Here is a 15070-nt window from a genome sequence, read left to right on the forward strand (position 1 = left end):
GTGTAGCAAACGGAGGAAATGAAACCCCTCCCAAGTCTCAGTTCAGATTAAATAAATGATGTTAAAAAAAAAAAATGTAGCACCTGGGCACCTTGTGCTGACAGGAACGCAAGACACACTCCTCTCCCCGCTCAACCACCTGTAAGGCACACCTACACTCCTCCCCCCGCTCAACCACCTGTAAGGCACACCTACACTCCTCCCCCCGCTCAATCACCTGTAAGGCACACCTACACTCCTCCCCCCGCTCAACCATCTGTAAGGCACACCTACACTCCTCCCCCCGCTCAACCACCTGTAAGGCACACCTACACTCCTCCCCACGCTCAACCACCTGTAAGGCACACCTACACTCCTCCCCACGCTCAACCACCTGTAAGGCACACCTACACTCCTCCCCCCGCTCAACCACCTGTAAGGCACACCTACACTCCTCCCCCCGCTCAACCACCTGTAAGGCACACCTACACTCCTCCCCCCGCTCAACCACCTGTAAGGCACACCTACACTCCTCCCCCCGCTCAACCACCTGTAAGGCACACCTACACTCCTCCCCCCGCTCAACCACCTGTAAGGCACACCTACACTCCTCCCCACGCTCAACCACCTGTAAGGCACACCTACACTCCTCCCCCCGCTCAACCACCTGTAAGGCACACCTACACTCCTCCCACACTCAAACACGGGAGCCCAGGTCATGTCAACTCCAGTGCTAAAGCCCCCCTCCCGACCCCCCAACAAGTTAGGTTTTCAGGATATCCCACCTGTGCTGAAGCAGGGACCGATTGAGCCACCTGTGCTGAAGCAGGGACTGATTGGCCACCTGTGCTGAAGCAGGGACATCCTGAAAACCTGACCTGTTGGAGGGGCTGGGGGGAGGGGGGCTTGAGATGCCAAAGACCAAATGTCTTTAAATAAAAGTATTGTTAATACAGTATGTGTGCGTTCAAGAAGTTCTGAGCCCGTGTGGGCAAAGTTTTTAGGCTTTAAGTTCAGAGCTATAGTAAGCCGTACTAGTCTTGGAAGAATGAAGATTCATTGTGGGTTGTGTTACCCTTGAAGAGGTACAGTACAGCTCCCAAATTTACAAGTCTTCTGAACGTTCTCCCTCTCTCCAGACTCTGGATTTTACCTCAAACTCAACAGGTTACAAAAAATAAAAATGTCCCCAATGTCTGACTCTTCGCTACGTATAAATAACTCCTCACTTCCAGTACCTCACCGCAGGGCCTCTGACATAATTATGTCCTTATCCATTAGGTATTCCTGAATATTATCCCGTATTAAATCTTCAAGTAGTTTCCCCACTATTGAAGTCAGGCTTACAGGTCTGTAATTTCCCGGTTGTGATCTAGCTCCCTTTATAAATATAGGCACCACATCTGCTTTACGCCTATCTTGTGGTACTGAGCCTGTGGAAATGGAGTCCTTGAATATTAAATGTAATGGTTTGGCTATTACTGAACTTTTCTCCTTTTGAACTCTTGGATGTATGCCATCGGGCCAGGTGCCTTATTTACTTTAATTTTAGCAAGCCGCCTATGAACTTCTTCCTCAGTTAACCAATTGTTCATTAATATGGAGGTTGTGGCTTCCTCCTGCAGCACTATTATTGCAATTGGTTCCTCCCTAGTAAATACAGAGGTAATTTATTTATTTATTACCTCTGCTTTTTCCTTATCTCCAATAATCTGCCTACCCATCTCACACTGAAAGGGTCCTATATTTTCTTTTCTCATTTTTTTGTTATTAAAAGGTACTTAAAGAACTTTTTAGGGTTGACCTTACTTTCTATTGAAATCCTTTTTTCATTATCCATTTTTGCTCATTTGATTGCCTTTTTGCAATTTTTGTTACATTCCTTATAATTCTGATACGATGTCTCCGACCCTTCTGACTTAAAGCAGGGGTGGGGAACCTTTTTTCTGCCAAGGGCCATTTGGATATTTATAACATCGTTAGCGGGCCATACAGACATAGACAGGCACACAGGCAGGCATGCAGGCTCACAGATCCCCCCCCCCCCCCCTACCTCTGGTAGTTGCTGCTGGGGGGATCGTGTAGGGCGGATGCTGGGGGAACTGCTGGAGAAGCATGGGGGAAGTGCGGAGAATGCTGCGGGGGAAGTACGGTGGCTGCTGGGGGATCGCTGGGGCTAGTACGGTGGCTGCTGGGGGATCGCTGGGGCTAGTACGGTGACTGCTGGGGGATCGTGTAGGGCTGCCGGCGCCTCACACCACCTCCTCCCGATCGGGAGCGCGGCGGCCATTTTTTAAAAAATTAGCGTGACCCCGGTTATAGTAGTTGCCTTAGCAGGGCCAGACCAAATGATTTCGGGGGCCTTATACGGCCCTCGGGCCTGACGTTCCCCACCCCTGACTTAAAGAATCTACACGCCTTCCTCTTCTTTTCCATTTCCTCCCTACCTGTTTATTTAGCCACTCTGGTTTAGACTTGTTTCTTTTATATTCATTACCCAAGGGTATATAAGTGTGCTTTCCTGCCTGCCTTTATCTTCCCTGCAAGGACTCCATCCTAATTTATTCCGTGTTTCTTAGTTGACTAAAATCTTTCTTTCTAAAATGAAGAGTTTTTGTTAATCCTGCATAATATGGGTTTTGATGTACATCTCTTACACTTATATGATATACTAGCTGAGAGACCCGGCGTTGCCCGTGAGTTAAATTTCCTGCTCCCTCCTCTCCCCCCTATGTGTGTGCTCCCCCTCTCCCACCCCCCAGAGGGAGGGAGGGAGGGACAGTGGACAGGGGGGAGGGGGGACAGGAGGGAGGGAGGGGGGACAGGAGGGAGGGAGGGGGGGACAGGAGGGAGGGAGAGGAGGGAGGGAGGGGGGGGGCAGGAGGGAGGGGGGACAGGAGGGAGGGAGGGGGGGGGACAGGAGGGAGGGAGGGGGGGGACAGGAGGGAGGGAGGGGACAGGAGGGAGGGAGGGGAGGGGACAGGAGGGAGGGAGGGGGGGGGACAGGAGGGAGGGAGGGGGACGGGACAGGAGGGAGGTGAGTGAGCGCTGGGGAGGGAGGTGAGGCCTTTTTTTTATAAGGGGGCTGGTAGCCATGAGTGTTTATTATAGACAGAGGGTGGCCCTCACCCCACACAAAGCATGTCCGCCCACTCTGTCTGACATTGACACACCGACTGGCTATGTCTGGATTGTGACTGACCCCGCAGCGCGGGTAAATCCTGTAGCCTCTCTGATAGAGGGAGCAACCGTCACGCGCCAAGGGCGGCAAGGCGGGAGGGGGGGAGAGGGTGAGCGCGCGCGGACAGTGACGGGTCTTTGGGCGGGAACAGACCGCCTCACTATTGGCAACGCCGCCATCTTGTGTGACCTTACGCGAGTGCCCAGCAGAGGGGGTGAGAGCGCGGACAGTGGCGGGTCTTTGGGCGGGAAAACACGCACCTGACAGGAGCCGGGCGGGAACAGACCGCCTCAGTATTGCCAACGACGCCATAGCCTGAGGAAAGAGAGAGCGACATCTGGTGGGAGCAGCTGCAGGAGGAAGAGGGTCCTTCCGGAGGCTGCCTGGCCACTGCCTGTCCCCCCGCCGGGAGGGAGATGTGTGTGTGTGTGTGTGTGTGTGTGTGTGTGTGTGTGTGTGTGTGTGTGTGTGTGTGTGTGTGTGTGTGTGTGTGTGTGGTGGCAGTTGGGTGACGTCAGAGCCACCAATCTGATTGGTCCTCAGCCTCTGGCCAATCAGATTCACCGCAGCTATTACCAACCTTTCGATTTTATATATTATAAGATTTATCTAGCACAGTTACAACCATATCTTAGATCTACCTCTGACACACTGAAGCCTTATATCTATCTGTGACACACCCATGCCTTATCTACTGGTTTCCAGACACACTCATACCTTATTTATAGATCTGACACTCTTACACCTAATATCTCTCTCTGAGACACCTTATATACAGTTATATCGCACACACGCATACCCACAGGTATATCTGACACACACCTTTATATACAGGTATATCTGTCATTCATACCTTATATACAGGTATATCTGACATTCATACCTTATATACAGGTATATCTGACATTCATACCTTATATACAAGTATATCTGACATTCATACCTTATATACAGGTATATCTGACATTCATACCTTATATACAGGTATATCTGACATTCATACCTTATATACAGGTATATCTCTGATACACTCATTTCTTACACTTTCTCTTCTTTTATTTGTATGCCTTCATCCCATCTCTGCCCCTCTCTTTCTCCCTATCTCTGCCCCCCCCCCTCTTCCACTTGACTCAAGAACCTCCCCGAGGACCCCCTGCTTACTCCCTTGTTAACAAAAAACTGGAGGGCGGCGCCACAAGGGGTGTGAGGGTCTCACTTTAATGCAGCAATCCCACCCATTTCACCTAATGATATTTGTTACCGGATTCGAACTGGGAGGTTCCCAGGACCTGAACCGCGCTGGTGTAACTCCGGGAACTCCCCAGTAACCAAAATACGTACCGGAGTAACGGTTCCTTCCTGGATTATCAAAGATTGCGCCCAATGACCTCGCGGCTTCCTGTTGAAACAACAAGCAACTGAACTGCTAAATATCTCCGGGACCGAGCAGTCCCTGGAGTAGGGGGGGGGGAGGGGGCGAATAGGAGACGAGCGGGGGAGGGGGGGCGAAAAGGAGACGAGCGGGGGGGGCGAAAAGGAGACGAGCGGGAGAGGGTGGGCAAAAAGGAGACGAGCGGGGGGGGGCAAAAAGGAGACGAGCGGGGGGGGGGGGGGGCAAAAAGGAGACGAGCGGGGGAGGGGGGCGAAAAGGAGACGAGCGGGGGAGGGGGGGCGAAAAGGAGACGAGCGGGGGAGGCGGGGCGAAAAGGAGACAAGTGGGGGAGGGGAGGGGGGGGCGAAAAGGAGACAAGCGGGGGAGGGGAGGGGGGGAGAAAAGGAGACGAGCGGGGGAGGGGAGGGGGGCGCGAAAAGGAGACGAGCGGGGGAGGGGAGAGGGGGGAGAAAAGGAGACGAGCGGGGGAGGGGAGGGCGACAAGGAGACGAGCGGGGGAGGGGGGGCCAAAAGGAGACGAGCGGCGGAGGGGAGGGCGAAAAGGAGACGAGCGGGGGAGGGGAGGGGAGGGGGGCGAAAAGGAGACGAGCGGGGGAGGGTGGGGGCGAAAAGGAGACGAGCGGGGGAGGGTGGGGGCGAAAAGGAGGGGGGAGGAGATGGGGGAGGGGGTGGCGAAAAGGAGATGAGCGGGGGAGGGGGCGGGCGAAAAGGAGACGAGCGGGGAAGGGGAGGGGGGGGCGAAAAGGAGACGAGCGGGGGACGAAAAGGAGACGAGCAGGGGAGGAGGGGGCGAAAAGGAGACGAGCTGGGAAGGGGGGGCGAAAAGGAGACGAGCGGGGGAGGGGTGGCGAAAAGGAGACGAGCGGGGGAGGGGGGGCGAAAAGGAGACGAGCGGGGGAGGGGGGGCGAAAAGGAGACGAGCAGGGGAGGGGGGCGAAAAGGAAACGAGCGGGGGGGATGAAAAGGAAACGAGCGGGGGGGTGAAAAGGAAACGAGCGGGGGGGGGGTGAAAAGGAGACGAGCGGGGGGGGTGAAAAGGAGACGAGCGGGGGAGGGAGACGAGGGGGGGAGATGAGCAGGGGAGGGGGGAGACGAGCGGGGGAGGGGGGATACGAGCGGGGAGGGGGGAGACGAGCGGGGGAGGGGGGGAGACGAGCGGGGGAGGGGGGAGACGAGCAGGGGGGGAAGGGGGGGGAAATCGCTGCTCTAATGCTCAACTATTTATTTATTATTCATTTATACAAATGGACCGTCTCCAAGTATATCCTGGGTGCAGAATATTATAATAACATTATTATTATTATTATTATTATTATTATTATTATATCACAGATACAATGATTTATGAAGCAGCAGACGCCGACGGAGATCTTACACAGGAGCCGGGTTTCAGTGGAATGGGACTTTTAGCCTTAGGGCCTGAGGTAGAGGTTAAGGGGCCAGGGGGAAGGTGTTAGGGTTTTTTGGGTAAGGGGTTAAGGTGTTTAGGGGTAAGGAGTTAAGGTGTTTAGGGGTAAGGGGTTTAGGGGTAGGTTGTTTAGGGGTTATGGTGTTTAGGGGTAAGGGGTTATGGTGTTTAGGGGTAAGGGGTTAAGGTGTTTAGGGGTAAGGAGTTAAGGTGTTTAGGGGTAAGGGGTTTAGGGGTAGGTTGTTTAGGGGTTATGGTGTTTAGGGGTAAGGGGTTATGGTGTTTAGGGGTAAGGGGTTAAGGTGTTTAGGGGTAAGGGGTTATGGTGTTTAGGGGTAAGGTGTTTAGGGGTAAGGGGTTATGGTGTTTAGGGGTAAGGTGTTTAGGGGTAAGGGGTTATGGTGTTTAGGGGTAAGGGGTTATGGTGTTTAGGGGTAAGGTGTTTAGGGGGAAGGGGTTAAGGTGTTTATGGGTTAAGGTGTTTAGGGGTAAGGGGTTAAGGTGTTTAGGGGTAAGGTGTTTAGGGGTAAGGGGTTAAGGTGTTTAGGGGTAAGGGGTTAAGGTGTTTAGGGGTTAAGGTGTTTAGGGGTAAGGGGTTATGGTGTTTAGGGGTAAGGGGTTATGGTGTTTAGGGGTAAGGGGTTAAGGTGTTTAGGGGTAAGGGGTTAAGGTGTTTAGGGGTAAGGGGTTAATGTGTTCAGGGTAAGGGGTTAAGGGATACATTACCTGTGACGGCGAACTGTCCTGGCGGCCAACTGTCCCAGCGTCCCAACGGTGAATGCGCCTGAATGGTGGCGGCTAAATGTCCGTGTCTGATTGACCTAGACGCGATTTGAGAGACTTCCTTATTTCCCATTATTCCTCTCGCCAACTATACCACAGCCTACTGTGTGCTTGTAAATAAAAAGCAGCGGTCGTGTGTGCTTGTAAATAAAAAGCAGCGGTACTGTGTGCTTGTAAATAAACAGCAGCGGTACTGTGTGCATGTAAATAAAAAGCAGCGGTACTGTGTGCTTGTAAATAAACAGCAACGGTACTGTGTGCATGTAAATAAAAAGCAGCGGTCCTGTGTGCTTGTAAACAAAAAGCAGCGGTACTGTGTGCTTGTAAATAAAAAGCAGCGGTACTGTGTGCATGTAAATAAAAAGCAGCGGTACTGTGTGCATGTAAATAAAAAGCAGTATAACTGTGTGCATGTAAATAAGAAGCAGCGGTACTGTGTGCATGTAAATAAAAGGCAGCGGTACTGTGTGCATGTAAATAAAAAGCAGCGGTACTGTGTGCATGTAAATAAAAAGCAGCGGTACTGTGTGCATGTAAATAAGAAGCAGCGGTACTGTGTGCAAGTAAATAAAAAGCAGCGGTACTGTGTGCATGTAAATAAAAAGCAGCGGTGCTGTGTGCATGTAAATAAAAAGCAGCGATACTGTGTGCATGTAAATAAAAAGCAGCGGTACTGTGTGCAGGTAAATAAAAAGCAGCGGTACTGTGTGCATGTAAATAAAAAGCAGCGGTACTGTGTGCATGTAAATAAAAAGCAGCGGTACTGTGTGCATGTAAATAAGAAGCAGCGATACTGTGTGCATGTAAATAAAAAGCAGCGGTACTGTGTGCATGTAAATAAGAAGCAGCGGTACTGTGTGCATGTAAATAAGAAGCAGCGGTACTGTGTGCATGTAAATAAAAAGCAGCGGTACTGTGTGCATGTAAATAAAAAGCAGCGGTACTGTGTGCATGTAAATAAAAAGCAGCGGTACTGTGTGCTTGTAAATAAAAAGCAGCGGTACTGTGTGCATGTAAATAAAAAGCAGCGGTACTGTGTGCTTGTAAATAAAAAGCAGCGATACTGTGTGCAGGTAAATAAAAAGCAGCGGCCCTGTGTGCAAGTAAATAAAAAGCAGCGGTACTGTGTGCTTGTAAATAAAAAGCAGCGGCCCTGTGTGCAAGTAAATAAAAAGCAGCGGTACTGTGTGCATGTAAATAAAAAGCAGCGGCCCTGTGTGCAAGTAAATAAAAAGCAGCGGTACTGTGTGCTTGTAAATAAAAAGCAGCGGCCCTGTGTGCAAGTAAATAAAAAGCAGCGGTACTGTGTGCTTGTAAATAAAAAGCAGCGGTGCTGTGTGCATGTAAATAAAAAGCAGCGGTACTGTGTGCATGTAAATAAAAAGCAGCGGTACTGTGTGCATGTAAATAAAAAGCAGCGGTACTGTGTGCATGTAAATAAAAAGCAGCGGTACTGTGTGCCTGTAAATAAAAAGCAGCGGTACTGTGTGCATGTAAATAAAAGGCAGCGGTACTGTGTGCATGTAAATAAAAAGCAGCGATACTGTGTGCATGTAAATAAAAAGCAGCGGTGCTGTGTGCATGTAAATAAAAAGCAGCGATACTGTGTGCATGTAAATAAAAAGCAGCGGTACTGTGTGCATGTAAATAAAAAGCAGCGATCCTGTGTGCATGTAAATAAAAAGCAGCGGTGCTGTGTGCATGTAAATAAAAAGCAGCGGTACTGTGTGCATGTAAATAAAAAGCAGCGGTACTGTGTGCATGTAAATAAAAAGCAGCGGTACTGTGTGCATGTAAATAAAAAGCAGCGGTACTGTGTGCATGTAAATAAAAAGCAGCGGTACTGTGTGCCTGTAAATAAGAAGCAGCGGTACTGTGTGCATGTAAATAAAAAGCAGCGGTACTGTGTGCATGTAAATAAAAAGCAGCGGTACTGTGTGCATGTAAATAAGAAGCAGCGGTACTGTGTACATGTAAATAAAAAGCAGCGGTACTGTGTGCATGTAAATAAAAAGCAGCGGTACTGTGTGCATGTAAATAAAAAGCAGCGGTACTGTGTGCATGTAAATAAAAAGCAGCGGTACTGTGTGCATGTAAATAAAAAGCAGCGGTACTGTGTGCATGTAAATAAGAAGCAGCGGTACTGTGTACATGTAAATAAAAAGCAGCGGTACTGTGTGCATGTAAATAAAAAGCAGCGGTACTGTGTGCATGTAAATAAAAAGCAGCGGTACTGTGTGCATGTAAATAAGAAGCAGCGGTACTGTGTGCATGTAAATAAAAAGCAGCGGTACTGTGTGCATGTAAATAAAAAGCAGCGGTACTGTGTGCATGTAAATAAAAAGCAGCGGTACTGTGTGCATGTAAATAAAAAGCAGCGGTACTGTGTGCATGTAAATAAGAAGCAGCGGTACTGTGTGCATGTAAATAAAAAGCAGCGGTACTGTGTGCATGTAAATAAAAAGCAGCGGTACTGTGTGCATGTAAATAAAAAGCAGCGGTGCTGTGTGCATGTAAATAAAAAGCAGCGGTGCTGTGTGCATGTAAATAAAAAGCAGCGGTACTGTGTGCATGTAAATAAAAAGCAGCGGTACTGTGTGCATGTAAATAAAAAGCAGCGGTACTGTGTGCATGTAAATAAAAAGCAGCGGTACTGTGTGCATGTAAATAAAAAGCAGCGGTACTGTGTGCATGTAAATAAAAAGCAGCGGTACTGTGTGCATGTAAATAAAAAGCAGCGGTACTGTGTGCATGTAAATAAGAAGCAGCGGTACTGTGTGCATGTAAATAAAAAGCAGCGGTACTGTGTGCATGTAAATAAAAAGCAGCGGTACTGTGTGCATGTAAATAAAAAGCAGCGGTACTGTGTGCATGTAAATAAGAAGCAGCGGTACTGTGTGCATGTAAATAAAAAGCAGCGGTACTGTGTGCATGTAAATAAAAAGCAGCGGTACTGTGTGCATGTAAATAAAAAGCAGCAGTACTGTGTGCATGTAAATAAGAAGCAGCGGTACTGTGTGCATGTAAATAAAAAGCAGCGGTACTGTGTGCATGTAAATAAAAAGCAGCGGTACTGTGTGCATGTAAATAAAAAGCAGCGGTACTGTGTGCATGTAAATAAAAAGCAGCGGTACTGTGTGCATGTAAATAAAAAGCAGCGGTACTGTGTGCCTGTAAATAAGAAGCAGCGGTACTGTGTGCATGTAAATAAAAAGCAGCGGTACTGTGTGCCTGTAAATAAAAAGCAGCGGTACTGTGTGCATGTAAATAAAAAGCAGCGGTACTGTGTGCCTGTAAATAAGAAGCAGCGGTACTGTGTGCATGTAAATAAGAAGCAGCGGTACTGTGTGCATGTAAATAAAAAGCAGCGGTACTGTGTGCATGTAAATAAAAAGCAGCGGTACTGTGTGCCTGTAAATAAGAAGCAGCGGTACTGTGTGCATGTAAATAAAAAGCAGCGGTACTGTGTGCCTGTAAATAAAAAGCAGCGGTACTGTGTGCATGTAAATAAAAAGCAGCGGTACTGTGTGCCTGTAAATAAGAAGCAGCGGTACTGTGTGCATGTAAATAAGAAGCAGCGGTACTGTGTGCATGTAAATAAAAAGCAGCGGTACTGTGTGCATGTAAATAAAAAGCAGCGGTACTGTGTGCATGTAAATAAAAATCAGCGGTACTGTGTGCATGTAAATAAGAAGCAGCGGTACTGTGTGCATGTAAATAAAAAGCAGCGGTACTGTGTGCATGTAAATAAAAAGCAGCGGTACTGTGTGCATGTAAATAAAAAGCAGCGGTACTGTGTGCATGTAAATAAAAAGCAGCGGTACTGTGTGCATGTAAATAAAAAGCAGCGGTACTGTGTGCATGTAAATAAAAAGCAGCGGTACTGTGTGCCTGTAAATAAGAAGCAGCGGTACTGTGTGCATGTAAATAAAAAGCAGCGGTACTGTGTGCCTGTAAATAAAAAGCAGCGGTACTGTGTGCATGTAAATAAAAAGCAGCTGTACTGTGTGCCTGTAAATAAGAAGCAGCGGTACTGTGTGCATGTAAATAAAAAGCAGCGGTACTGTGTGCATGTAAATAAAAAGCAGCGGTACTGTGTGCATGTAAATAAAAAGCAGCGGTACTGTGTGCATGTAAATAAAAAGCAGCGGTACTGTGTGCATGTAAATAAGAAGCAGCGGTACTGTGTGCATGTAAATAAAAAGCAGCGGTACTGTGTGCATGTAAATAAAAAGCAGCGGTACTGTGTGCATGTAAATAAAAAGCAGCGGTACTGTGTGCATGTAAATAAGAAGCAGCGGTACTCTGTGCATGTAAATAAAAAGCAGCGGTACTGTGTGCATGTAAATAAAAAGCAGCGGTACTGTGTGCATGTAAATAAAAAGCAGCGGTACTGTGTGCATGTAAATAAAAAGCAGCGGTACTGTGTGCATGTAAATAAAAAGCAGCGGTGCTGTGTGCATGTAAATAAAAAGCAGCGGTGCTGTGTGCATGTAAATAAAAAGCAGCGGTGCTGTGTGCATGTAAATAAAAAGCAGCGGTACTGTGTGCATGTAAATAAAAAGCAGCGGTACTGTGTGCATGTATATAAAAAGCAGCGGTACTGTGTGCATGTAAATAAAAAGCAGTGGTACTGTGTGCATGTAAATAAAAAGCAGCGGTACTGTGTGCATGTAAATAAAAAGCAGCGGTGCTGTGTGCATGTAAATAAAAAGCAGCGTTACTGTGTGCATGGAAATAAAAAGCAGCGGTACTGTGTGCATGTAAATAACAAGCAGCGGTACTGTGTGCATGTAAATAAAAAGCAGCGGTACTGTGTGCATGTAAATAAAAAGCAGCGGTACTGTGTGCCTGTAAATAAAAAGCAGCGGTACTGTGTGCATGTAAATAAAAAGCAGCGGTCGTGTGTGCATGTAAATAAAAAGCAGCGGTACTGTGTGCTTGTAAATAAAAAGCAGCGGTCGTGTGTGCATGTAAATAAAAAGCAGCGGTCGTGTGTGCATGTAAATAAAAAGCAGCGGTACTGTGTGCCTGTAAATAAAAAGCAGCGGTACTGTGTGCATGTAAATAAAAAGCAGCGGTCGTGTGTGCATGTAAATAAAAAGCAGCGGTACTGTGTGCATGTAAATAAAAAGCAGCGGTCGTGTGTGCATGTAAATAAAAAGCAGCGGTACTGTGTGCATGTAAATAAAAAGCAGCGGTACTGTGTGCATGTAAATAAAAAGCAGCGGTCGTGTGTGCATGTAAATAAAAAGCAGCGGTACTGTGTGCTTGTAAATAAAAAGCAGCGGTACTGTGTGCTTGTAAATAAGAAGCAGCGGTACTCTGTGCATGTAAATAAAAAGCAGCGGTACTGTGTGCTTGTAAATAAGAAGCAGCGGTACTGTGTGCATGTAAATAAAAAGCAGCGGTGCTGTGTGCATGTAAATAAAAAGCAGCGGTACTGTGTGCATGTAAATAAAAAGCAGCGGTACTGTGTGCATGTAAATAAAAAGCAGCGGTACTGTGTGCATGTAAATAAAAAGCAGCGGTACTGTGTGCTTGTAAATAAAAAGCAGCGGTACTGTGTGCATGTAAATAAAAAGCAGCGGTACTGTGTGCATGTAAATAAAAAGCAGCGGTACTGTGTGCATGTAAATAAGAAGCAGCGGTACTGTGTGCATGTAAATAAAAAGCAGCGGTACTGTGTGCATGTAAATAAAAAGCAGCGGTACTGTGTGCATGTAAATAAAAAGCAGCGGTACTGTGTGCATGTAAATAAGAAGCAGCGGTACTGTGTGCATGTAAATAAAAAGCAGCGGTACTGTGTGCATGTAAATAAAAAGCAGCGGTACTGTGTGCATGTAAATAAAAAGCAGCGGTACTGTGTGCATGTAAATAAGAAGCAGCGGTACTGTGTGCATGTAAATAAAAAGCAGCGGTACTGTGTGCATGTAAATAAAAAGCAGCGGTACTGTGTGCATGTAAATAAAAAGCAGCGGTACTGTGTGCATGTAAATAAAAAGCAGCGGTACTGTGTGCCTGTAAATAAGAAGCAGCGGTACTGTGTGCATGTAAATAAAAAGCAGCGGTACTGTGTGCCTGTAAATAAAAAGCAGCGGTACTGTGTGCATGTAAATAAAAAGCAGCGGTACTGTGTGCCTGTAAATAAGAAGCAGCGGTACTGTGTGCATGTAAATAAGAAGCAGCGGTACTGTGTGCATGTAAATAAAAAGCAGCGGTACTGTGTGCATGTAAATAAAAAGCAGCGGTACTGTGTGCATGTAAATAAAAAGCAGCGGTACTGTGTGCATGTAAATAAAAAGCAGCGGTACTGTGTGCATGTAAATAAGAAGCAGCGGTACTGTGTGCATGTAAATAAAAAGCAGCGGTACTGTGTGCATGTAAATAAAAAGCAGCGGTACTGTGTGCATGTAAATAAAAAGCAGCGGTACTGTGTGCATGTAAATAAGAAGCAGCGGTACTCTGTGCATGTAAATAAAAAGCAGCGGTACTGTGTGCATGTAAATAAAAAGCAGCGGTACTGTGTGCATGTAAATAAAAAGCAGCGGTACTGTGTGCATGTAAATAAAAAGCAGCGGTACTGTGTGCATGTAAATAAGAAGCAGCGGTACTGTGTGCATGTAAATAAAAAGCAGCGGTACTGTGTGCATGTAAATAAAAAGCAGCGGTACTGTGTGCATGTAAATAAAAAGCAGCGGTACTGTGTGCATGTAAATAAGAAGCAGCGGTACTCTGTGCATGTAAATAAAAAGCAGCGGTACTGTGTGCATGTAAATAAAAAGCAGCGGTACTGTGTGCATGTAAATAAAAAGCAGCGGTACTGTGTGCATGTAAATAAAAAGCAGCGGTACTGTGTGCATGTAAATAAAAAGCAGCGGTGCTGTGTGCATGTAAATAAAAAGCAGCGGTACTGTGTGCATGTAAATAAAAAGCAGCGGTACTGTGTGCATGTAAATAAAAAGCAGCGGTACTGTGTGCATGTAAATAAAAAGCAGCGGTACTGTGTGCTTGTAAATAAAAAGCAGCGGTACTGTGTGCATGTAAATAAAAAGCAGCGGTACTGTGTGCATGTAAATAAAAAGCAGCGGTACTGTGTGCATGTAAATAAGAAGCAGCGGTACTGTGTGCATGTAAATAAAAAGCAGCGGTACTGTGTGCATGTAAATAAAAAGCAGCGGTACTGTGTGCATGTAAATAAAAAGCAGCGGTACTGTGTGCATGTAAATAAGAAGCAGCGGTACTGTGTGCATGTAAATAAAAAGCAGCGGTACTGTGTGCATGTAAATAAAAAGCAGCGGTACTGTGTGCATGTAAATAAAAAGCAGCGGTACTGTGTGCATGTAAATAAGAAGCAGCGGTACTGTGTGCATGTAAATAAAAAGCAGCGGTACTGTGTGCATGTAAATAAAAAGCAGCGGTACTGTGTGCATGTAAATAAAAAGCAGCGGTACTGTGTGCATGTAAATAAAAAGCAGCGGTACTGTGTGCCTGTAAATAAGAAGCAGCGGTACTGTGTGCATGTAAATAAAAAGCAGCGGTACTGTGTGCCTGTAAATAAAAAGCAGCGGTACTGTGTGCATGTAAATAAAAAGCAGCGGTACTGTGTGCCTGTAAATAAGAAGCAGCGGTACTGTGTGCATGTAAATAAGAAGCAGCGGTACTGTGTGCATGTAAATAAAAAGCAGCGGTACTGTGTGCATGTAAATAAAAAGCAGCGGTACTGTGTGCATGTAAATAAAAAGCAGCGGTACTGTGTGCATGTAAATAAAAAGCAGCGGTACTGTGTGCATGTAAATAAGAAGCAGCGGTACTGTGTGCATGTAAATAAAAAGCAGCGGTACTGTGTGCATGTAAATAAAAAGCAGCGGTACTGTGTGCATGTAAATAAAAAGCAGCGGTACTGTGTGCATGTAAATAAAAAGCAGCGGTACTGTGTGCATGTAAATAAGAAGCAGCGGTACTCTGTGCATGTAAATAAAAAGCAGCGGTACTGTGTGCATGTAAATAAAAAGCAGCGGTACTGTGTGCATGTAAATAAAAAGCAGCGGTACTGTGTGCATGTAAATAAAAAGCAGCGGTACTGTGTGCATGTAAATAAAAAGCAGCGGTACTGTGTGCATGTAAATAAGAAGCAGCGGTACTCTGTGCATGTAAATAAAAAGCAGCGGTACTGTGTGCATGTAAATAAAAAGCAGCGGTACTGTGTGCATGTAAATAAAAAGCAGCGGTACTGTGTGCATGTAAATAAAAAGCAGCGGTACTGTGTGCATGTAAATAAAAAGCAGCGGTGCTGTGTGCATGTAAATAAAAAGCAGCGGTACTG

Source organism: Ascaphus truei, chromosome 17, assembly GCF_040206685.1.
Source record: "Ascaphus truei isolate aAscTru1 chromosome 17, aAscTru1.hap1, whole genome shotgun sequence".
Lineage (NCBI taxonomy): Eukaryota > Metazoa > Chordata > Amphibia > Anura > Ascaphidae > Ascaphus > Ascaphus truei.